This window comes from Etheostoma spectabile, chromosome 23 (assembly GCF_008692095.1).
Source record: "Etheostoma spectabile isolate EspeVRDwgs_2016 chromosome 23, UIUC_Espe_1.0, whole genome shotgun sequence".
NCBI lineage: Eukaryota > Metazoa > Chordata > Actinopteri > Perciformes > Percidae > Etheostoma > Etheostoma spectabile.
This window is the reverse complement of record NC_045755.1, coordinates 23,185,347-23,209,323: the sequence shown is the minus strand read 5'-3', so window position 1 is coordinate 23,209,323 and position 23,977 is coordinate 23,185,347. Positions and strand designations below refer to the sequence as shown.

At 42.1% G+C, this 23,977-nt stretch overlaps 1 protein-coding gene, 1 long non-coding RNA gene, 5 other non-coding genes and 1 pseudogene across 7 annotated transcripts in view; 3 read left to right on the top strand and 5 right to left on the bottom strand.

The window, feature by feature from the left end:
- The window catches only part of LOC116672880 (NACHT, LRR and PYD domains-containing protein 12), a 769,761-nt gene that overhangs the window by 345,125 nt on the left and 400,659 nt on the right, over positions 1–23,977 (top strand). The gene's annotated exons all lie outside the window — the stretch shown is intronic.
- The window catches only part of LOC116672882 (zinc finger protein 271-like), a 643,109-nt pseudogene that overhangs the window by 308,746 nt on the left and 310,386 nt on the right, over positions 1–23,977 (top strand).
- trnat-cgu (transfer RNA threonine (anticodon CGU)) lies at positions 4,327–4,399 on the bottom strand. The gene has a single exon. It is a non-coding gene; the product is annotated as a tRNA-Thr (tRNA).
- trnat-cgu (transfer RNA threonine (anticodon CGU)) lies at positions 5,147–5,219 on the top strand. The gene has a single exon. It is a non-coding gene; the product is annotated as a tRNA-Thr (tRNA).
- trnat-agu (transfer RNA threonine (anticodon AGU)) lies at positions 5,867–5,940 on the bottom strand. Its single transcript has one exon. It is a non-coding gene; the product is annotated as a tRNA-Thr (tRNA).
- trnaq-uug (transfer RNA glutamine (anticodon UUG)) lies at positions 7,021–7,092 on the bottom strand. The gene has a single exon. It is a non-coding gene; the product is annotated as a tRNA-Gln (tRNA).
- Positions 9,146–22,805, bottom strand: LOC116672918 (uncharacterized). Its single transcript, XR_004327687.1, has 4 exons — positions 22,794–22,805; positions 22,343–22,345; positions 19,704–19,708; positions 9,146–9,544 (listed from the first exon to the last, which is right to left on the bottom strand). It is a non-coding gene; the product is annotated as an uncharacterized LOC116672918 (long non-coding RNA).
- On the bottom strand, positions 9,763–9,844 carry trnal-caa (transfer RNA leucine (anticodon CAA)). The gene has a single exon. It is a non-coding gene; the product is annotated as a tRNA-Leu (tRNA).

Below are 23,977 nucleotides of genomic sequence, written 5' to 3'. Positions count from 1 at the left end.
GACTTACTATACTGTGACTGTTTATGATATTTTTGACTTTTTATGAATTTTTGACATAGTATACTATGACTTTTTATGAATTTTTGACATACTATACTATGACTGTTTATGACTTTTTATGAATTTTTGACATACTATACTATGACTTTTTATAAATATTTCGACAAACTATAGTATGACTTAGGAATTTGTCGACATACTATACTATGACTTTTTTGAATATTTTGACGTACTATACTATGAGTTACTACGAGGCTTTGAAGACTAAAAGTAATTTGTGGATGAAAATATATTTCAAACTGAATCATTGTTTTTTTTGACACATTGTTTTTTTATGAATAAACCTCAGATAGTTCAACCTGTTTTATTAGGAAGTGGTTTTACACTCTTTCAAAATAAAACATTCATGCAACAAAACTTAAATAAGGTGCTCGGGTTTGAAAACGGACGCAAACAGAAAAATAAAAACAAAACTGAGTTCTTCTGTTCTCCAACAAGAAATAAGGACGAATAAATGGATCTGTCTCTGTCTTTGTGATTTTGGGTTGGTCCTCTGATCTGTCCCAGTTTTCCCCAGACAGATCTGTCCCCATCTTCACCTGGCAGACAGATTTATTATTTCAGTTTAATTATTAGGAATAAAAGTCTCCGTGTGTTGGTCCTTTGATCTGTCCCCGTATTCTCCCTCTGATCTGTCCCTGTCTCCTCCCTCTGATCTGTCCCTGTCTCCTCCCTCTGATCTGTCCCCGTCTTCTCCCTCTGATATGTCCCCATTTTCTCCCTCTGATCAGTCCCCGTCTTCTCCCACAGATCTGTCCCCGTTTTCTCTCCCTTATATGTCCCCGTCTTTTCCCTCTGATATGTCCCCGTCTTTTCCCTCTGATATGTCCCCGTCTTCTCCCTCTGATATGTCCCCGTCTTTTCCCTCTAATATGTCCCCGTCTTCTCCCACGGATCTGTCCCTGTTTTCTCCCTCTGATATGTCCCTGTCTTCTCCCTCTGATATGTCCCCGTCTTTTCCCTCTGATCTGTCCCCGTCTTCTGCCACCGATCTGTCCTTGTCTTCTCCCTCTGACTTTCATTCTTAAATTTTTGTGGGTTTTTCCCCCAAAAAAATTGTACACGTCACTTTTCACATTTGCACAAGGAAACTCACATCTACAAAGATGAATTGGATAGATGTGACTCCCTGATGGTCTAGTGGCTAGGATTCAGCGCTCTCACTGCCGCGGCCCGGGTTCAATTCCCGGTCAGGGAATGGTCAGGACTTGATGGATACAGGTGTAAGAGTAAGTTCCTGGACTTGTTTTTGGTTGATTTAGATTTGTCAGATTCTTCCTCATTAGTTTAATGCTAGAACCCCAACACTTTTAAAGAGTACCATTTCCTTTAAATCTGCTGAAACTGGTCCCGGATTGGAAACCGGGCAGAAAACATGTTCGTTTTTTATTTTAATTTTTAACACTGAGTTATACAATTAAATGGTTCAGTCAAGTCACCAGTGAGCCGGACAACATTTGGCACTATGTCAGCAAGAAGAAACAACATAGATAGAGAAAGAGTACAGGTTTCATTGTCTTCACTCATGCACATACATGTTTTAATTCAAATGTTTAGATAACTCTTTTAGCCTCATTTGTTGTTTTTGTGGGTTCCTGGATCCTGAGGTAGGTGATCCTACGTCACGGTAAAGCTCTCTTTGACAGCAGGAACATGCTCAATTCTTATGTAAAGGTTTTGTCTTTCTTGGACTATATTCAATTTAACACTGTTTTCCTATAACAACGCATATCTGCTGTTATATTTAGGCCACGTATCCACACTCCAGCATTTCTGCAACACCTACACAAAGACATCTGGAAACGTTTCTCACCCAGCTTAGGTTTGAAAAAGGGTTGAGTTGTAGTCTGTACAGACAGACGGGTAGTTTTGCTGACCTCCCTATAGAAATGTTTAAAAAGGATATTCTCCCTTGTTACTGGTTGAACAATGGTGAAATGTTTTCTAAGTCATTCTTATTACTCTAACTTTAGCACTGACTTGACTGTTGAATTCAGTAAGTGCTACTTGTTGGGGCAGTTGAACATGACAATGCTACAGACTAACTGAAGATGGATGTCATTGTAATCACATTCAGATCATCTCAAATGGAGACCCTGATGATTATTGGGTTCATAAGTGCTTCTCTTTGGGGTTGTCCTGGTAGTGAGTTCATCATCAGACATAGCTCTGAACAAATGCAGAAACAAGTAGGAAGTAAGCAGAAAGGTTATTTGCCCAACCGGATTTGATAAAACATTAGATCTCTGTTACAAAATAGCTCTTGTACAAATAAGGGAGCATATCAATCAATCAAACTTCATCCACAACTATCCACAGACTATGATTTGCCCTTTGTCCATGTCTGGTATGACTAACCAATTGAAATGTTTATGAACATTCATGCAAACAGGTATAGGGCTGTGTTTCAGGTTGTTATGGCCGAGTGGTTAAGGCGATGGACTAGAAATCCATTGGGGTCTCCCCACGCACGTTCGAATCCTGCCGACAACGAGAGGCGCTCTTTAAGCGCGGTAGAAAACCAACAACATATGACATTACACCAAATTGCAGATGTACCTTCATGAATAATATTGTGTTATCTCATAACTACTGAAAGCCTCCGGCAATGTATTTCTTAGCATTTATTTTCAGTCTGTGTTACAAGATTTGCAGTAAACATTGTAGTGTCCAGCAGAAAGGCAACAGATATGTTACTTTTTGACTATGAATAATATCATCAGTGCAAGCATTTTGCCCAGGTTTGATTTCCAGCCACCGCCGTTGCATTTACAGGTTTTACTTTACTTTAAGCGTACATGTTTCTATTTACAGTATTTATTAATTATAGTGTAATGTATTTATTGTTTCATGCTCCAGTTTTAATGGGTGTTACAGCAGGTATGAGCACTGTAGTTTCTATTTTTATGGAAGAAATTAACTTGACAAACTATTGAGTTAACTCTTCGGCCGGCGGAGACATTTCACTTCAGACACTAGCAGCATCAGACGCTATGTTAAACATCAACAGACTGCTGGTACAAAGCACAGGGATTAGCAGAGGATGGTTTTGATCCATCGACCTCTGGGTTATGGGCCCAGCACGCTTCCGCTGCGCCACTCTGCTCTGCTATGCATGCTCAGGGGCTGGAAAAACAAGCCGAAATATGTCGGTCAAAGGCAGAAAGAAACTGTTCACTTGTGGCCATTAACGACAAAAAGACAAACCTGAAGAATAAAAAAAAATAGTATGCATTGTCATGTTTCCTGTATTGAGTATCATTGTCAAACATAACACCATACCTTTTGACAGCAATAAGTACCCCACTAACACAGAACGTTTAGAGAACGTTAGGGAACGTTAGTTTTTGGTTCTCTAAAGGTTAGTTCGAACCAAAAGCTAATGTTTAGAGAACGTTCCCTCCTGGTTATAACGTTCCCTGCTGGGATTTGGACCCGGGATCTCCTGTTTACAAGAAAGACGCTTTAACCACTAAGCTACAGCGCCTTCGACAGATAAGCCTGTCTTGCAAGAATACAATGAGCTAATGAACAGGGTTGCTTCCATCCATCCATCTTCGTCCAGCAGCTCCAGCAGGGGACCCCTACGAACTCCGGCAAATGAAAACAGCTGGACATGTCCTTGAGCGACGCCTCAGGACTCACTGTTGATAGGCAGGCCTACCGAGAACAACAGAAGTCCTATGCAAGGACCTTGAGAGATGAGAGACCCTTTTCCCACAGGTCTGGTAAAATCTAACCTCCATGCCATAAGTCCCCTCATCACAAAGGTCATTAACCACTCCCTCCGGTCAGGCCATGTTCCATCAACACTGAAAACAGCTGTTATCATGCCATTTCTCATGGAAAGCCATGGAACGCTTAAAACACAGTCCTAATTTAGTCCTCCTCAACAGTCAACATAGTGTTTGCTGTGTGGTGTGTCTGTTTTTTAAATATTTCTCTCATGTTAACAGTATTGACCAATACGGTGGGCATTCTAACCTCTGCTGACACACTCACGCCATGCAGGCAGTGTGCAGGAGCCCTAAGCTTCCAAGGTAAGACTGAAGGAATTCATGATAATAAAAACTTTATAATCTTCACACTAAAGTTGCAAAAACACCTCCAACAAAAGGCTTTTATTTGCTTTACATGTACACATGTAATGTTATGGTACAAAAGAGCATCACATGTCACTTTAGTGCTCTAGAAAATCAGGCTTCATCTTTCTTGCATATGTTAAGTATCACAAACCATGTGGAAACACTTTATTCAGTGATAACCAGGCACTGCTGGGATTTGGACCCAGGATCTCCTGTTTACGAGACAGGCGCTTTAACCACTAAGCTACAGCGCCTCCTGCAAATTAGTCCGTCTTGCAAGAATGCAATGAGCTAGTGAAAAGGGTTCCTTCCATCCATCTTTGTCCAGCAGCTCCAGCAGGGGACCCCAAACTTTCCTTTGCTGAGCCACATCAACCAGCTCCGACTGGGGGATCCTGAGGCGTTCCCAGGCCAGGTTGGAGATATAATCTCTCCACCTAGTCCAGGGTCTTCCCCGAAGCCTCCTCCCAGCTGGACGTGCCAGGACCAGCTCTCTACGGAGGCCCCCAGGAAGCATCCTTACCTGATGCCCTAACCACCTCAACTGGCTCCTTTCATCGCAAAGGAGCAGCGGCTCTACTCCAAACCCCCACCATCCATTGGGTTAGAGATGCCAGCCCCCTCCTGAGGAAACGCATTTTGGCCGCTTCTGACGTCCACTGTTCCCTCCAACATGGAGCTCTTCCAGATTGTTGAGAAGCTGTAGCAGCTGGATGTGCTGCAATACAAAAATGAGCTGGTGACCAGGTCAAGATGCCTCCTGGGGACCTCCCTAGGGAGGTGGTCCAGGCACGTCCAGCTGGGAAGAGGCCCCGGGGAAGACCCAGGACTAGTTGGAGGGATTATATCTCCAACCTGGCCTGGGAATGCCTCAGGATCCCCCAGTCGCTCGAAAAGGGAATTTTGTCCAGTCCCCTTCTGGAGCTGGTGGACGAAGATGGATGGCTGGAGCCCTGTTCACTAGCTCATTGTATTCTTGCATGACAGGCACACTTGTCACAGGCGCTGTAGCTTAGTGGTTAAAGCGCCTGTCTCGTGAACAGGAGATGCTGGGTCCAAATCCCAGCAGTGTCTGGTTTTCTCTTAGAGTATCTGCACTACAAAGAGTTTATGTATTTGTTTTTGCTGTAGTGATTAACAAGCATTTAATTTTGCCCAGTTGTGACCTGTTGAGGGCAAATAAATATCAAAAGCGAAATGGATTAAACACATTTGTTAATGCTTTTAAACTTTGTTTTGTTGGGGCTGATTGTGGCCCAGGTGTACACCAGTACCCTGTGACATCACTATTGGGTGGGGTTTCAGGTGCATGTGATGCTGACTGAGGTCAGAGGTGAAATAAACATGAATTTTACCAGCCAAGGCACTTTGGGCGCTGACTGTATGATTTTAACGTCTTCAATGCTGCTGGAATGAAAATTGATGAATTGATTATTTGATATTAGTTGACTATATCGGGATGCAACTGAAGAAAGAATCACCAGGTAGTCATGGATACAAGAATAGGGGACGCAACTCGTAAAGATCTGCATTGCCAATAAACTGTAATTTCTCAAAATATCGTCCTTTACTATCTGCCTTTGCATTTTGGATGCTTTTCTATTGTTTAGATATGGCTAAATTCACAAAAAGTATCAAAAGTGCTGAATACTGCACTGTACTCCGTTCAGTTGTTTACACCGAGTTCCTCCAATATGGCCACGCATCTGGGTTCAAACCCAAGGTGCTGCTGGGATTTGAACCCAGGATCTCCTGTTTACTAGACAGGCACTTTAACCAACTAAGCCACAGCACCTTAACAAGTGGCAACCCTGTTAAGTCTTAATTTGTCTTTTACCTTGTATAAGCTAAACATACAGTATACTGACTGGCAGTATTGGGAGTAACGGCTTAGCTCGCCTAGGCTTGGCGGATCAATCCTATCCAGTCAGTCTGCAGAAGAAGTAGAAGTACCTGGCAGGTCTCTACCTTCAGCAGTTTGAGAACGCCAGCCCACTCCTTCTCATTGGTGCTGATCATCCACATCTCACCCCCATAGAGCCAGTGAAGCTCGGTCCACCAGGTAGACCACTCACCATTCAAACCAGACTGGGGGGAACGTTTCAGGGCCTAGCATGGATCGTGGAGCAACAGCTATGGCCGCAACAGTACCTTCTGACGTCCACTGTTCCTTCCAACATGGAGCTCTTCCAGATTGTTGAGAGCCTCTACCAGCTGGATGTGCTGCCATACAAAATGAGAAAGTGGTAACCAGGTCAAGACAAGACCAGGACGCAGTAAGTCTGCTTGAAGAGAAGACTACGCGTGTGGAGGTAGACAGAGTACTCTGCTATGCTGTAACAGTTTCCCTAACTCACCCGGCAAGGGAAAAGTACAACGCATAAAAATTAAGGTTATGGGTGGATCTCTGATATCCATCGGCTATAATTTAGTCCTGCCTACTTTATTTACACAACCCCAGAATACCCTCACCCCCACAAACACCCTACTTGCCTCTAATTTGGCTCAATAAACATGCTTATAAAATAAAAAGAAGATCATGGAATATAAGTGTAACTGCGTGTATTATAGACACAACTAATTAAACATTGGACACACCCACTCTATACAAACATGTTAAAGCACTCAAAGAATCCCACACATTTAAATTTTTATAGACATGGGAAAAACAACAATACACTCATGCATGTTCCCCATACATAAAAGCTCCTTTAAGTTAACATGAAGTACAGGTGACTGCTCAACATGCCTCCACCAACATACTACTTTTCAGTCCAACATCCAAGGCTATTTTACCCCTTAGCTTACTTTAAAGTAGAAGTGGATAGTGTAGAGGTTGATTTTTTTAATTTCACCAATACTCTAGCTTAATATTAGGTTCCACTGAGACTTGAACTCAAATCACTGGATTCAAAGTCCAGAGTGCTCACCATAACACCATGGAACCACAGCTCTGAAAGACCACATGGGTTTCCCAGGCAGCTTCTTTCATAGTATCAACACTTACGCTATTGAAGGCACACAACAATTACTGGCTAACTTAAATCATTTAGTAAGCTAAGCGTTCACGCAGGATGTGGAAATATGCAAGTCAAGAAAAGGTTTTGAAGGACTTGCCACAAACAATGAATACAGCAGTAGATTGGTCTACATTGACAACCAGATGATAACTTTAGTTGGGTTGATAATGCAGATGCTCACAAATGGTGCAGCTGCATTTGCAATTCAATAGCTTGCGCAAATGCATGTCCACTATATTGTAGAGTATAGCTGAGCTCAAGCTCCGCAACACCATGTCTGAGAAAGTAGCTCTAGACGCAAAGAAGTCATGTCAGAAGTGGGATTTGAACCTAATCCTCCAGTGGAGACTGTGACCTGAACGGAGCTCCTTGGACCGCTCGGCCATCCTGTCTGAAAAACCCAAAATTTATTATGATCTCTCACAGAAATAGTAATTTGGTACCTCAACTGTGTCATGATAAAGTAGGTTCTCAGTCATCCAGGTCATAGTTATCAAGGGAAAGTTTCCCAATTGCCGGCCCAAATATATGGGTGTTTATGGGGACATGGAAGAAAGTCACCAGTGTGGCAATGTGCTTGACAATGGCAATACATTGCGTGGGATGTGAAGGCATCTTACCAACTCTGTACACCAATGTGCAATGCAGGCTGAATCCTGTGGTGGAAATCAAGATCCACCAATGTTTTCTGTCCAAAATTTCAACCTGTGCCCAGAAATGTCGGAAAAAAGGATATTTTACCTGTTAGCCTAGTTTAAACTACAAGTGGACACTATATTGGTGGATTTTTTTAATTTCACCAGTACTCTGGCTTAAAATGAGGCTCCACCGAGACTTGAACTCGACTCACTGGATTCAAAGTCCAGAGTGCTTACCATTACACCAGTGCTTTAAAATGCAACATTGGTTTGTCAGGCAGCTTCTTTCATAATATCAACACTTATTATGATATTGAAGGCACACAACAATCAGAAAGAAGATTTGATGAAAATGCAGTGATTACTGGCTAACTTAAGTCATTTAGTAAGCTAAGCGTTCACACAGGATGTGGAAAAAGGCAAGTCAAGAAAAGGTTTTAAAGGACTTGCCACAAACAATGAATACCGCAGTAGATAGGTCTACACATGGAAAGTTTACGTGGGTTTATAATGCAGACAGTCACAAAGGGTGCTGCTGTACTTGCAATTCAGTATCTTGTGCAAATTCATGTCCACTAAAATTTAAAGAATTGCTTAGTTCTTTTTTCCAAATATCATATCTGAGACATTAGGTCCAAACTGAAAAACTTAACATCAGAAGTGGGATTCAAACCCATGCCTCCAGTGGAAAGTGGAATGCATATCCAGGGAACAAAGCTCCCGTTCCACCACATCCCAAAGATGCTCTATTTGGTTGAGATCTGGTAACTGTGGGGGCCATTTTAGTACAGTGAACTCATTGTCTTGTTCAAGAAACCCATTTAAAATGATTCAAGCTTTGTGACATGGTGCATTATCCTGCTGGAAGTAGCCATCAGAGGATTGGTTCATGGTGGCCATAAAGGGATGGACATGGTCAGAAACAATGCTCAGGTAGGCCGTGGCATTCAAACGATGCCCAATTAGGCATTAAGGGGCCTAAAGGGTGCCAAGAAAACATCCCCCACACCATTACACCACCACCACCACCACCAGCCTGCACGGTGGTAACAACGCATGATGGATCCATGTTCTCATTCTGTTTACGCCAAATTCTGACTCTACCATCTGAATGTCTCAACCAAAGTCCAGACTCATCAGACCAGGCAACATTTTTCCCGTCTTCAATTGTCCAATTTTGGTGAGCTTTTGCAAATTGTAGCCTCTTTTTCCTATTTGTAGTGGAGATGAGTGGTACCCGGTGGGGTCTTCTGCTGTTGTAGCCCATCTGCCTCAAGGTTGGGCGTGTTGGGGCTTCACAAATGCTTTGCTGCATACCTTGGTTGTATCGAGTGGTTATTTCAGTCAAAGTTGCTCTTCTATCAGCTTTAATCAGTTGGCCTATTCTCCTCTGACCTCCAGCATCAACAAGGCAATTTTGTCCACAGGGCTGCCGCATGTTGGATGTTTTTCCCTTTTCAAACCATTCTTTGCAAACCCTCGAAATGGTTTTGCGTAAAAATCCCAGTAACTGAGCAGATTGTGAAATACTCAGACCGGCCCGTCTGGCACCAACAACCATGCCACGCTGAAAATTGCTTAAATCCCCTTTCTTTTCCATTCTGACATTCAGTTTGGAGTTCAGGAGATTGTCTTGACCAGGACCACACCCCTTAATGTATTTAAGCAACTGTCATGTGATTAATTGATTAGATAATTGCATTAATGAGAAATTAAACAGGTGTTCCTAATGATCCTTCAGCTAAATGTAAATCATAGTCGACACACCTGTTGCCTTTCTGCTGGACAATACAACGTTCACTTCAAATCTTGTAACACACCTAGCCATTAAGAAAAAAATTAAGAAAATAAAGCTTCCCGAACCTATGAGATAATCCAGTAATGTTCTTGAAGGAGCGTCTGCAATTTCGTATACTATGATGTGTCATTGGTTTGCTTCCACCATTAAAGGATACCCTTTGTTGACAGCAGGATTCGAACCTGCGCGAGTAGACCCCAATGGATTTTGAGTCCATCGCCTTAACCTCTCGGCCATGACAACCTGAAAAGCAGTGTTATACCTGTTTACACAACTTTTCATAAACTTTTCATTTGGCTGAGTAGTTGCCAGACACGGGCAAAGTGCAAATTGCAGTGTACTGCCTGTGTCTGTGGATCCTCATGGAGACAGCTTGATTGATTGATGTGCTCCCTTATTTGTACCATAACTGAGATCTAATGTTTTAACAAACCAGGTTGGGCAAGTAACCTTTCTGCTGACTTTTGACAAATAAAGCAAGCAGCATCACTCTTTTGGACCTTGGGGATACTGTTATGTTTAATAAGGACGCTGGACATGCTGTTTAAGCGTGCTGCTTACTTAACTTTTAGAAAAGTGGAACTGCCCATTTTAGACCAAAACAACTGTATATCACGCGTGCGCTGAGGCGCTAAAAACTAACACAGGTTAAGGCATAACCAAACGAACACAGATCAATTTGTCCTGAACGGACATAACATTTTCCTCTTTTGGGGTTCAAACCTGAAAGTAAACACTTCAGGAAATCAGAAACACAGTCATTGAGGTAATCAGGGTACAAAGTCCTTCAAAGAATCAGGCTGTGCCCTTGTGCGCACGGGCTATGGTGAACACACAGCTGAAGTTGAAACGGCCCGTGGTGTGGAGTCTGGGGGACGAGGCAGCAGCGATGGTGAGGAAGCACTGTGTGTGACACCACTTGCTGTGTAGTGGACCAAAATGATGCCAGCTTGTTCCCCGTGTGCTCGGCAAGCTCTCATCCAGTCTGCCACAGTGATTTCTGGTATCTTGACCCTCCTTTTCTTTTCTGCTCCTGACGGCGGGTGACTGAAGCTTTGACTGTTGGGAGTGTGTTCTAGACTGCGGTAGGGCGGAGCCTGTCCAGGGCTAGGTGGAACTCCAGACCCAGCATGAGTGAGGCTGGGGAAACCTCCTTGGTAGTGTGGTAGTGTAGCAGTATTAGACGTATGGCTTGTTTAAAGGAGCAGCCTTGGGCCTGATGTGCTCTGATGCCGTTTTCCAGGGACTGATGAATGTGTTCCAACCCCCCTATTTGCCTGTGGGTGGTACAGGGCTGTTCAGATGTGTTGAATCCCCCTGCTCTTCGGGTACGAAGTAAACTCCACAGAAATAAACTGTGGACCATTGTCAGTGGTAATGGTCTGTGGAAGGCCCCAGCAAGAGAAGAGGGACTCCAGAAAGTGACAGAGCTGGTGGTGGTCAGCTCAGGCCATTTGGAGTATAAGTCCTACACTACAAACAAAAACCGTTGATAGTGGGGGGGCCGTGGATCTTGCCACATTATATCTAACTGCAGATGCTCCCATGGCTTTGAGGGCCAGGCCAGAGGTGGTGGGGGTCGGTGGCCGGTTTTCCCACTAACCAGGCATGCTGGGCATTCCTTAACGAGGGCCTTAATGTCTTTGTCTATGCTTGGCCACCACACCAGGTCGCAGCATCTCTGTTTTAGCTTCACTATGCCCAGGTGGCCCTCATGTGCCACAGCCAGCACACGGGCGCGAAGGGCCCCCGGAATCACAGTGCAAAGCACTGAATGTTGCCAATGCAGGCTCCCCCAGCAAACAACCTGCATGTTATCTGCCTTGATTTAGGGTTTTTCTTACCATTAGAAGTCTTTAGGAGCAGCACCCAAGACCTTTTGGGCACCACTTAGGCCAAATGAATGTAAAATCAAACTGACTGAAAGCTTTCTCAGATCTACTGATTGTAGTCACCAGAGGACTCCTTAATAATGTGTGTAAAGGTTATTTAGGCAGAATCCAGACTGCTAGACCATATGGGACTGACATGTTGAATAATAACAGTGATTTTATGAATACATCCATAGATATGGCAGGAACTGGGCACATAAATACATACATCACTTGTTGATAAAACACAGCAAGAAGTCCAGTCTGGCATTCAGGATTCAGGTTTTCACCGCCACCATGTATAGTTATAGTTTTATAATGGTTGTTTATACGTATATTATGTCTGTTTATTAGCATTATATGAGTTAGGTTTTGAGAAATGCATATCAGGGTACAGGGTACATACATAACTACAGATCTGATTTAAAACTGGACCGATAACACAGATCTTGCTGCAGACCTTCACCGGCTAAATACTGACTCCCATACCGGGAGTTGAACCCGGGACACTAACCGCTAGACCCTATGGACTGAATAGTTAACAGTAACAGGGATTTCATGAATAAATTCATAGTCTGGCTCGAAACAGGCCTTCTCTTGAACGTGAAGAAGCTTCTTAAGTAAGTTTTATCTTGAAGCTTTTGAGTGTTCTTTAGGTTTTTATCTGCTTTAACTATTACCGGACAGCGGGGGCACGGAGCAGAGCAGAGCGGCCATTAGGGAGGAATCCTCCTCCGTGTTCAGCTCCATTTCAAACTGACGGTAAAAAACTTAATGTCAGAACTTTATGACAAATAGAAATGTTAATAGGTTGATTTCTGTTAATAACAAACACAGCTTTAGTCAATAGAAAAAAATAAAATATGACAAGCCATCTTGGTTCATCTTTCCACTGTTCCTACAATCACCACTCTGGTCTGGTTGGAAACTAAAGGATCTAAACTAGAAGGATGTTCCTCTTTAACTAAAAGGTCTATCTCTGTAGGGATCCATCCCATAATGTTGTCACACACTTAGAATAATAATCTGAGTCTGTCAGCAGCAACAACACAACCTTTAGTGGACGCTGACTTTACCTTTAAATTAGGAGTTTAAACAGAGACACAACAGGAAGAATAAATCCATCAAATCAAGTCCCCAATAATCAGCATGTGGCCTTGTTTTATTTCAGGTAGTCAGCATGGAGCTGTTCCACATTCCCAGACATTTAAAACAAGTCAATCACTGGCGTTGTCCTACGAGTCAGAGGAATAAATCAGCTGTTTGCTATTTGAGCTGCTCTGTTTCCTGCTGCTCCGTCATTCTTTAGTGTCCTCTGGAAACAGGTTGCTGTCCTTTATGTTTCTTTTGGATGACATCATTAGTGTCTTTGCTTTAGTCTGAAGAAACTCCAACAGATTTAAAACCACATGCAGTCACAGAAAATACAAACAGGGAATAGACAAAGAATATGAAATGAAAAGTCCCCAAAGTAGGAAAATATAATGTTAATCTACCAAACAACAATAACTAGAGAGCATCTAATTAAACATGGCCGACTTCCAGTATGGCGGTAATGAAGAGAGGAATGTTTGGACATATTAAAGATTCATTTTATTTTTATTTAACCTTTATTTCACCAGGAACAATCCCATTGAGCTACAGTAACTCTTCTTTCAGGGACTCTTGCCAAGACAGGCGGCAATAAGTTTCATAATACATAAAAGACAGGACAATGGTTCCATACTACACCACAAATCTCTTTCGATACTACAACACAAACAAGACATCACACTTAACTTAAGCTAATGTAAACATACAACTTAAAGGGCACCTAGTTAAAAGCATTTACACTGTTTAGGCAGAGTTGACTTTAAAAGGTTTTAAACCAAATATGACCTAAAGTCCAAATTCAGGCCTTCCACACATTGGTTGTGGCAAATCCAAATCCACATTGGCAAATCACTGTGTAGTCTCACGATGCTAAAATGTTTAGTGTTCCAACTGTTGGAAGTTTTGGATATTTAAAGGGTTCAAAAGTGTGTTCAAAGGTGTGAACTAATAGCCCTAGAGCAGCCATGCCACGTTAAGACCCAAATGAGAAAGCAGCCCGGAGAAGTGCTATACTGAACATTGCTGTTTCTGTTCATCCTTGTCCATAAACTACTGGTTTGGATTCCCTCCTTACAGAACAGGGCCACCATCAACATGGACAGAGCACACAGAATCAACGGCAAGGGTACACTGACACATACGCTGATTTGAAGGTGTCTGAGATACCAGCACCGCCAAGCAATTCTTCAGGGGTCAGCAGGAAGGCCCGATCAGGACTCCAATGCAACGCTGCACTTTAAGTCTGGCTACAGTGCTTTCACCGTCCAGCAGTGCCAGGAATGTATAGGAGTACAGCGTATATTACATGCTAAAGGCGTCTAAAACTTTATTTATCCGGCCACCCTGAAAGTCCCACGGAGGGAGAACGCTCTCATTCACTACAGCCAAGAATGTGGACATGTTCTGTCGGGAGCTGGATAAAGATGATGAAGGGACATCCATGCGAGGCGCTTCAGCAGCTGTGGATTAGTGGAGTCTGGAACACTGTGCAAGGTTGACTCAAGGGCACTGTATTTAAGTTTGGGATCCAAGCTTTAAATGAACATTTAATTAGGCTGACTGTTCAATTTATAATCTATATTTATTACTCTCACTGGGATGGTGTGCTTTTTCAGTTGTGAACTTTATGGTAAAAAAGTAATAATTCATGAGAATGTCGGTAACAAACAGTAGAGGGCAGCATTACCCTATTAGCAACTAGTCTGCCTAAATCAAAGCAAAAGAATGTGTTTCCTTTGGTAGTGTTTTAATGCAAACACGTTGTATTTCCTAATCTTAAATGGTCATTACTGCTGGTCAGCCTTCAATGAGGAGAGAAGATCAGAATATAAGAACACAGCTATCAGGGCATGAGGAAGAGGAGGAGGAAACAGCTTGGCTCTGAAACATGTTCACAACGAGGCAGAGTGAATGAGCTGGTGATTTTTAAGGCTAATACTGTGAGAAAAGGTTTTCCCACATTGATCACACCAGTACGGCTTCTCTCCAGTGTGAACACGCCGGTGGCTTTCAAGGTTACCACTCAGAGAAAACCTTTTCCCACATTGATCACAGCTGTACGGCTTCTCTCCAGTGTGAATGCGTTGATGTATTTTTAGATTACTCTGTGCTGTGAAAGCTGCCCCACATTGATCACAGCTGTACGGCTTCTCTCCAGTGTGAATGAGTCGATGTTTTTTTAGGTGTCCCTGCTGTGTGAAAGCTGTCCCACATTGATCACAGCTGTACGGCTTCTCTCCAGTGTGAATGCGTTGATGTATTTTTAGATTACTCTGTTGTGTGAAAGCTGCCCCACATTGATCACAGCTGTGTAGATTCTCTCCAGTGTGAACTCTCAGATGACTCTTTAAATATCCAGATGTTGTGAAGGATTTCTCACAGTGCTGACAGTGGTGACATTTGCGTCCCTTGCCTCTCCATTTCTATAGCAACAGACAAACAGAGAGACAAACAGAGAGAGTTAGTGAACAACCTTCTTTAAACCCTGGATTTTCTCATACTCACAATTTTAACTCCTCATTCAATAATTTATGACAAAATGAAGGAAAATATTGCTAACATGTTTTAATGAAAGCAAATGCACTCTTCATGTTCTGAAATATTCTAAATCTTTCAGGCAAACTTTAATGAAACAACTGCAACGCTGTAATGAAACAAGAAAGTGTGGCAGATGATGGTGGACCACCTGAATGCGTAAGCAGTCTACAAATATAATACGAGCACTTTACAAGTCGGCAGAAGATAATGTTACTCAGGAAATTACTATTAAGATAAAATAAAAAAATCTTATCTACATGCATAGCCTACATACCTCCCTCTAACTCTGTCTCTCTCTTGGACTTTGAAATCTAGAAACTATAGAATATATAATAATATATAATATATATAAAAACCATTGAAGTGTCCTCTCCCCTCACCCCAGGATGGCAGAAGTTCATTCTGTGAATGGGGGGTGACAAAAACCCCTCCCTCCTCGTCGTGACCTTTTTGACCAAGCACCTAAACACTCATCCCTACTGGACTATTTCCTGCCATTAAACCTCTCACAAATTACCACACAATCATCATGGTACACTTTAACTTTAACACCCTGTATGGCACCACGCCCTCTTCTCTCCCTCAAACATTTACCATAACCTCACAGGGAGGGGGGGGGGGGACTTCTAGCAACCATAACCTTTTTATGCATCAGTGGCCTCCCATTAAACCACTTCCTCAATTGACTGCACACAGCTTCTTTTGCATTATGGCCAAATATAACTTTACCTGCTGATATTCTATAATCATGTCTACAACAAAAGAAACATCTCAACACAATATGCATTTATGATCATTAAATGAAGAAATCAGAGCCTATGTTGCCTAGTCTAAGTATAGGACTAACTACCTGTTTTAAAACTGCATTAAAAGCTCACAATGTCTCGTTTTTACTTTATTGGCCTACATGAAATAACAAATAACAAATGAGTTGATATGTTTGATAAATTACAATTTACCAACACATGAATTGATCATTGTGAATGATGTGGGATCTTCCAGCTGGTCACCGTACAATGCACGAGAATGCGGGAAATCACGTCTACAAAATTGAAAAAGGAACCCCAGAACCCCCCCCCCCCAGCACAACAGCCCCACCGAGAAAATTTTTCACCAGCCGCCACTGTGATATAATAATACATAATAAAACCCTTGAGGTGTCCTCGTCCTGTTGTCACATGAGTGTACAGTAGTCTCCACTATATACTTACTGGTCTAGTGAACTAAGACTATAAATAAGGAGGATTGGACATCATAATTGTAGAATAATTATAGTCCCGGTTTATTGGAAAGAACGCACACTGTGTGCTAAGAATGGCAAATACAATGCACATGGAAAAGGGATATACTGTTATTCTCATGAATACAAAAAGAAATAAATGATGTAAAGAGATGTGCTGGTCTCTGGCCAGCCTGCTGCTGTTAGAACCGTTATAGAAACACGTGTAGAGGAAGTTATACATTATTCTTCATCACTGACTCATTTAGCACAGTATCAGCCTTTTCTAATGATCTCAACAACTGTAATACTCTATTCACCAGACTTCTACCAACAATATGACCGGCAGTTTATTAGTCTTCATAGATGCAACGTAACAGCACCGATGACTGTCACATGGATATTTATTTAAATAATGCTCACAATGTTAAAATAATATCAGGACTTTACTGAACAGCAGAATGCTACAGTTGTATATGATATATTGCTAATAATAATAATAATAATAATAATAATAATAACAATAAGAAGGTAAAAGCACTGCTGCGTGAACAAAGGCTGTTAGCCCGGTCAGGAGCAGGCTAGCTGTTAGCCTTGTTTATACATCCAGAAACCCTGGAAAACCCCGGCCTAATCCACTATCTAGGTCTTGTGAATAGACCTCTTAGTTTAGACTGGTTGTTGTGTCCTGAACACTGACCTGAACATGGCTGGTACCAGAAGCCGGGCCTGCTGCTGGTCCTCTGGGGACCTGGTTGGGCCACTGCTCCGGGTCCTGGTCCTCCTCCATTCCTCTATTGTACTGGATTCCAGCAGATCTCCACTGTGGCAGCTGGACTAACTCTGGATTCTGTTGAGTACAAATCAAAGCAGGCAGAGGTATTCAGATGCTTTCCCTACATCCACAGGGTCTGATACTGGGCTTGGTGTTGGTGTCCACCTAGTCCTGGTCTTCCTGGAGGGGGGTGGGGGGGGCCAAACCAACTCAACCAGTTCTACAATAGCTTTGATTGCCCTGCTTCTGTTGCAATGGCCTGCCCAACCCCCATCACCCCTCAAACACACACATACTTCAATCTGTTCATGGTAGTGAGTTTATCAACAGACATAACTTAAGACATATGCAGAGACAGTCTATTTCCCAATTCTTCCCACCACTAGTAAAATGCATTCATCTGGCACCAGAACTACCCAAACACAAGCACTGACTTGAGTTATGTATGCAGTAAGTGCTACTTGTTGGGGTAGTTTTGCTGACCTCTGAAGTCCAGGATTTCCTCCATGAAGAAATGTTTAAAAGGGATATTCTCCATTACTGGTTGAACAATGCTGAAATGTTTTCTAAGTTATTCTTATTAGCTTAACTTTAGCATTTACTTGACTGTTGAATTCAGTAAGTGCTACTTGTTGGGGCAGTTGAACATGACAATGCTACAGACTGTAACTTAAGATGTCATTCTAATCACATTCAGATCACCTCAAATGGAGACACTGATGATTATTGGGTTCATAAGTGCTTCTCTTTGGGGTTGTCTTGGTAGTGAGTTCATCATCAGACACATCTCTGAACATATGCAGAAACAGTCTGTTTCACAATTCTTCCCAACACTAGTAAAGTGAATTCATCTGGCAGAAAAACTACCCAAACACTGACTTGAGTTGTTTATGCAAGTGCTACTTGTTGGGGTAGTTTTGCTGACCTCTGAAGTCCAGGATTTCCTCCATGAAGAAATGTTTAAAGAGGATATTCTCCATTACTGGTTGAACAATGCTGAAATGTTTTCTAAGTCATTCTCATAACCCTAACTTTAGCATTGACTTGACTGTTGTGCTACTTGTTGGGGCAGTTGAACATGATAATGCTACAGACTAACTGAAGATGGATGTCATTGTAATCACATTCAGATCATCTCAAATGGAGACACTGATGATTATTGTGTTCATAAGTGCTTCTCTTTGGGGTTGTCTTGGTTGTGAGTTCATTATCAGACACTTACAAATGTTGAGGCAGTACATTTCAGCAGTTGTCCACCGCTGGCTAAATAAATAAAAGAATGGGGGTTTTGGAATAGATCTTCAGCACTAACTGGTACTTTCTATTGCTGAATGAGCTCTATCTGGAGGCAAAAGGAGTTGCCCCAAAGAAGGTTATTGGACTCTAATTGACCACTCATAGACTGTTAATGGCATACATTGGGATGATGGTTGTCTATTCATGAAGCCATTCATTACTTACAATAGTCAAGACCACTGAAAGTTAATCAAAAAGAAGGTGGAGTTGAGTGGAAATGGCTGCATTCAGTATTTAAGATGGTAAATCTGTGTAAGGAACCACATCCACTGCTTCTATATCACAACACAGAAGATGTCAGAAGAAACATCGGGACTATGGAGAAGATCATGAGCAAAGAAGGTTGCTTACTGTAAGACTTTGACATTGGTCTAACTCAAGCATTGGCATTGGATTGATTTTAGTTAGTGCTAAGCTATGGGGTTGTTTTTCTGACAACTGAATCTCATTATTTTTTCTAAAAACAAAGTAACAGCTATTCTAAGTTGTGACACTAGTTGGAGCCCCACTAACATAGAACGTTCAGTGAACGTTCAGGGAACGATAGGGAACGTTAGTTTTTGGTTCTCTAAAGCAGTGGTTCCCAAACTTTTTCAGCTCAAGACCCAAAAGAGAAATTTGATGTCTCCCCTGGACCCAAATTTACAAACATACACCATGAATCATTGTAACATCTACATTTTTAAACAGTGGACCAAAGACGGAACAAACCATGAATTTAAATGTCTATGAAGTATATTTAGTCCATAATAACAGTAAACAAAAACAGAAAAGGTCACTATTCTCCTTTCTGTGTCTCACCCCTTTCTCTTTCTCATTTTCTCATCCCCTCCCATCATCCCTCAGTACCAACACCAACAATAATGCTGAATTTAATGATATGTATGTGGCTGGTTGAAGATATCAACCAGCTGATCTATTCTAGGTTTGGTTTTGGAAAGTGCCATTCTGAGGTCATTCTGAGCATTTAGTCTGTTTCTGTATTTGTTTTTCAGGTATGCTAGAGTCGAAAAGCCAGATTCACACAAGTATGTTGTGCCAAATTGAATCAACACCTCTAATTCTTTTTTAGCTAAGCAGGAGAACTCCACCTGCTGGAGATGAGAAATCCAAAACTGTGCCAGGGGGGTGGTCTCAAATAGCATCTTACTGGCACTGCTTACCTGCAGTGTGACCAGTGCCTCTAACTCTGTCTGACTTAGGCCAAGCTCTAGTGATGGCACAGCTTGGAAAGGATACCTCACCCACTGAAGGTTTGGAGATCCCTGAGAGTCAGGGAAGTACCGCTTAAAGTTCTCCTGTAGAACAGACATGTGCTCAACGATGTTCTGTTTCACAGAGTCACTCAGGGGAACACCTGTGTTCTCTAGGTACGCAGACAAGACAGGAAACATTGCCAGTCCTCCTCTATCCAGCTGGGACTGCCACAGTCCCAGGCGTGCAATGAATCCTTGAATTGCATCTTCCAGCTCCAATATGCTGTTGTCCTTCCCTTGAAGGCTTGTGTTCAGTGTGTTGACCTTGGTGAAAATGTCCACAAGGTAGGCAAATTTTGCCAGCCACTGCTTGTCCTGAAAATGCTTGGCAAGATTTGGGTCTTCATTCTTGAGATAGGCCAGGACCTCTTCTCTCAGTTCCCACACTCTCTGCAAAACTCTTCCTTTGGAAAGCCACCTCACCTCACAGTGAAAGAGCAGGTGCTCTTGCTCTGCCCCCATTTCCCTGCATAACTCTGTGAAGAGCCTTGATTGTAGTGGTCGCTTTTTTATTAGATTCACTACTCTCACAACCATATCAAAAACTTCTCCAAGGTCAGGCTGAAATGCTTTGCTGGCCAAAGCTTCTTTGTGGATGTTACAATGGGTCACCTTCACAGTTGGTATCACACTACGAACATGGGCCACAAAACCAGACCTGCACCCAGTCATGCTTTTGGCACCATCAGTACAAATTCCAATACAGTTCATCCATTCCAATTTGAGGGCTTTCAAATTTTTGTCCACCACTCTGAAAATATCTTCTCCTCTTGTTGTTGTGTGTAGGTGGTCACAAAACAAGAACTCCTCCTTGATATCTTTACCACTGATGTATCTGACAAAGACCATTAACTGGGGAATCCCAGCCACATCAACAGACTCATCTAGCTGCAGTTAAAACATTTTATGTTCCAATATTTCCTCTGTAACTAACTTTTGAATGTCCTCTGCCATGTCTTTTATTCTGGCTGCAACGGTGTTATTTGACAGTGGGATCGACTTGATTTTGTTTGCTGCTTCCTCACCCAAGACAGAGAGACACACATCTTTCAAACATGGTTTTATCAGCTGCTCTCCAATAGAATGGGGCTTCTTTGCCTTGGCAATGTGGAAGCTGACTTGGTATGATGCCTTCAGCGCTGCTCGGTTCCCTTTGAATGCCTGATAGATAACAGGGAGAATCATTAAAAATTACCACTCTCATTTCTTACATTAGTCTCACACGCTGCATTTTACACGCTCGAGTAATACAAACACAACACCCACGTTACTGACTCTTCCATCGTCAAAAACGGGACGTTCTAAAACGCTTAACGTGAAAAAGCTTAACGAGGTTTAATGTACCTAAACAACGATCAATCATCACCATATTTCTCTCATGATTGGTCGACACGCTTAATGTCAGCTACCGTCCAGAATAATAGGACTTTGGGTCCGATTTTTTAACAGTTTTCACTGGTTTTGAGGAGCAATATGTGAGAGAATATGATGATAATTGATCGTTGTTTAGGTACATTAAACCACGTTTTCCTCGCCATAGACACAAATGAAGAAGAAAACGTTAACGTGAGATAACTTCTACAATCGTTGGATTTCAGTTTAGTTGTTTTGACAGGTTTAAGTGTTCATGACAAGATATGGCCATGGTAAGCATGGTGATGATTGATCGTTGTTTAGGTACATTAAACCACGTTAAGCTTTTTCACGTTAAGCGTTTTAGAACGTCCCTCAAAAAAAATGTCAAATACGCACTTTGCTGCCTAACCCACATTAGTAACAAGCCTGCCAGACAGACAATTGCGGCTAACAACGACATGTTAGCTAGCTAGCTAGCAACACCGTCACAAATTAACTGACACACAAAAACATCTAAAATGCTAATGTACACCAACAGAAAAAATGTATTGACTTACTTTTCCGCTGTCAAAACACTGTTTCTTGAGGGATTCTTCTTTGTAAAGGAAAAATTCTTTGGACTTTCCCCGATGCTGTGAATGTTTTGTTTGAAGATGTCTGTCCAGTTTATTCATTTTAAAACTCTCATTACTGAGTACTTCCCCACATAATACACACTGAGGCCTCTCTTCTCCATTCCGAATAGTTTTGGTAAAGCCTAAGTTTGGGAAACATTGCTCTAAAGGATAGTTCAAACCAAACCAAAAACTAACGTTTAACCAATGCAATTTTACACTCAGTCATTTTCATGTAGCTTCTGTCTGGGCATTAAAATTCCAAATAGTGATACGTTTGACTCAATGGGTATTCATCTCTATTCAGAATTGTAATGTGTAGACATTCCAATGCTAAGAATGAGCATTGTGTGACTGATTGCGCCTCTATAAAGTTTTACGTTTGACTTAATGGGTATTCATATCTATTCAAAATAGTAATGTGTAGACATTCCAATGCCGTGTACGAGCATTGTGTGACCATGATTGCTCCTCTATAAAGTGATACGTTTGACAATGGTTATTCATACCTATTCAGTTCAGACAATGCCGGGAACACACTGCATTGTGGATACGTATGTGCCGGAGAGAGCAACACTCCATTCATGAGTTTTTCAGTTTGAAATTACATTCTAAAAGGCTGATTGGCCAGGTTTCCTGATGTCAAGATGTGTGAAGTAACATGGATGTTCCTGATTGGCTGGAAGAAAGGGATAAATGCAGAAGAGCCTAGTACAGCGTTTACTGTCTTGGAAAAACAACGGCAACACCAACTACCAACGACCAACAAACAACAACACTTCTCACAAGAAAGTAAGTGATACAGTTACATGATGTGGTGGTTGTAACACTTTGTTATAGTCTGGCAACAGAGAAGCTCTGTTCACGAAACTGCAGGCTAACCTACTAGCTTTGTGCTACTAGCTAGCTAGTTAACTAGCTAACTAGCTAGTAGCACGACCAAAGTTTCTTGCTGTATTGAGCATTGTGTCTTTAAAAATAGCGAGTTTGACACAATTATTGTAACGCTATGATAACTTTAGTTACTGTCACAGCTGAAAATATTGATTGAGAATAAATGGTCAATGTTTCAGATTGAACCTACATCCAGCTAATCACCACAACCAGTGATACATGCTTTGCCTGCATTATGTGTTTTGTGTCATGTCAACCTGCTTGCGGTTTTTCTTTTTTACAAATAAGACCTGTTGCTAAATTTAGTTATTTTGCTGTGTCCCATTTAAAAACTACAATTAGAAATCCTGTCACATGCGTTGTTAACACTGCACATTTTTTGATTTCAGCAGGAACACATTTGTTGCAGTACAACTGTCCACGATGAAGAGGAAAGATAGGCAAGATTACACTAAGCGCTGGAAGAGGGCCCAACGAGAGATGCTACTACTGGACCGGGCTCTTCTTCAACAACAACAACAACCATCACCACCACCACCACCCCCACCACCACCTTATCAACACCCACTGAAGCAAATGCCTGAGGAGTATGAAGAGGAGCCAGAACTTGCTGTGAATTATGCCAGCAGCTCTAAGGGGGACAGCAGCAGCGTTGCTTTGGCAACTTGTCAGGAAATGTGGAAGACGCCCATGGACAAACTTATGAATGAGACCAGTGACTCCTGCAGCGAGGAACGCAAGCCACAAAGTTCCCTCAGAAACGTCTTACAACACTGGGCCTTAAAACACCAGATTCAGCACTCTGCTCTTGATGATCTTCTCGTGGGACTGAAAGCCAATGGGCATCCAGAGTTACCTTCAACAGGTACAGTTACTTAGAATTTTGCATTTGCAATGATGTACAATTTAATGATAAGGAGCACTAGAGTAACATAACGTTTTTGTTGTTGTAAACAGAAGAACTCACACAGAAGGAGGTGAGTCATCCCACAGAGGGAGGTGGCTCAGACAGGAAGAGGGAAATGAGAGGTAAGAAGACTCAAGTTGTTCACATGCGTGAGTTTGTGTGTGTGTGATAACTGAATACTAAACAAACACTTTTTTTTTCCTTAGGCATGAGGGCATCCATAAACGGAATGAGGGCATCCATGCACCTCATGGCACAGGTCATCCATGATCTGAAGGATCAGATAGATGAGCTCTTAAAGCGCTCCCTGTCACCTCCTGCTCCTCCTGTTGAAGACTTCCTGCTGTCTCCCTGCTCGACTGTCACCGAGCTGCAGGAGTTTGACAGGACTCTTTGTCAACCGGAGAGGAGGAACAATATGGTAATTAAGTGGCCATAGTCCTGCCCTAAGACAAACACTATATAATTGCATAAATTCCAATATCTTAACTGAACTGATTTCTCTTACAAAATTTGACTGTACAAGCTCTACTCTATATGTATAATTTGTTACAAAAT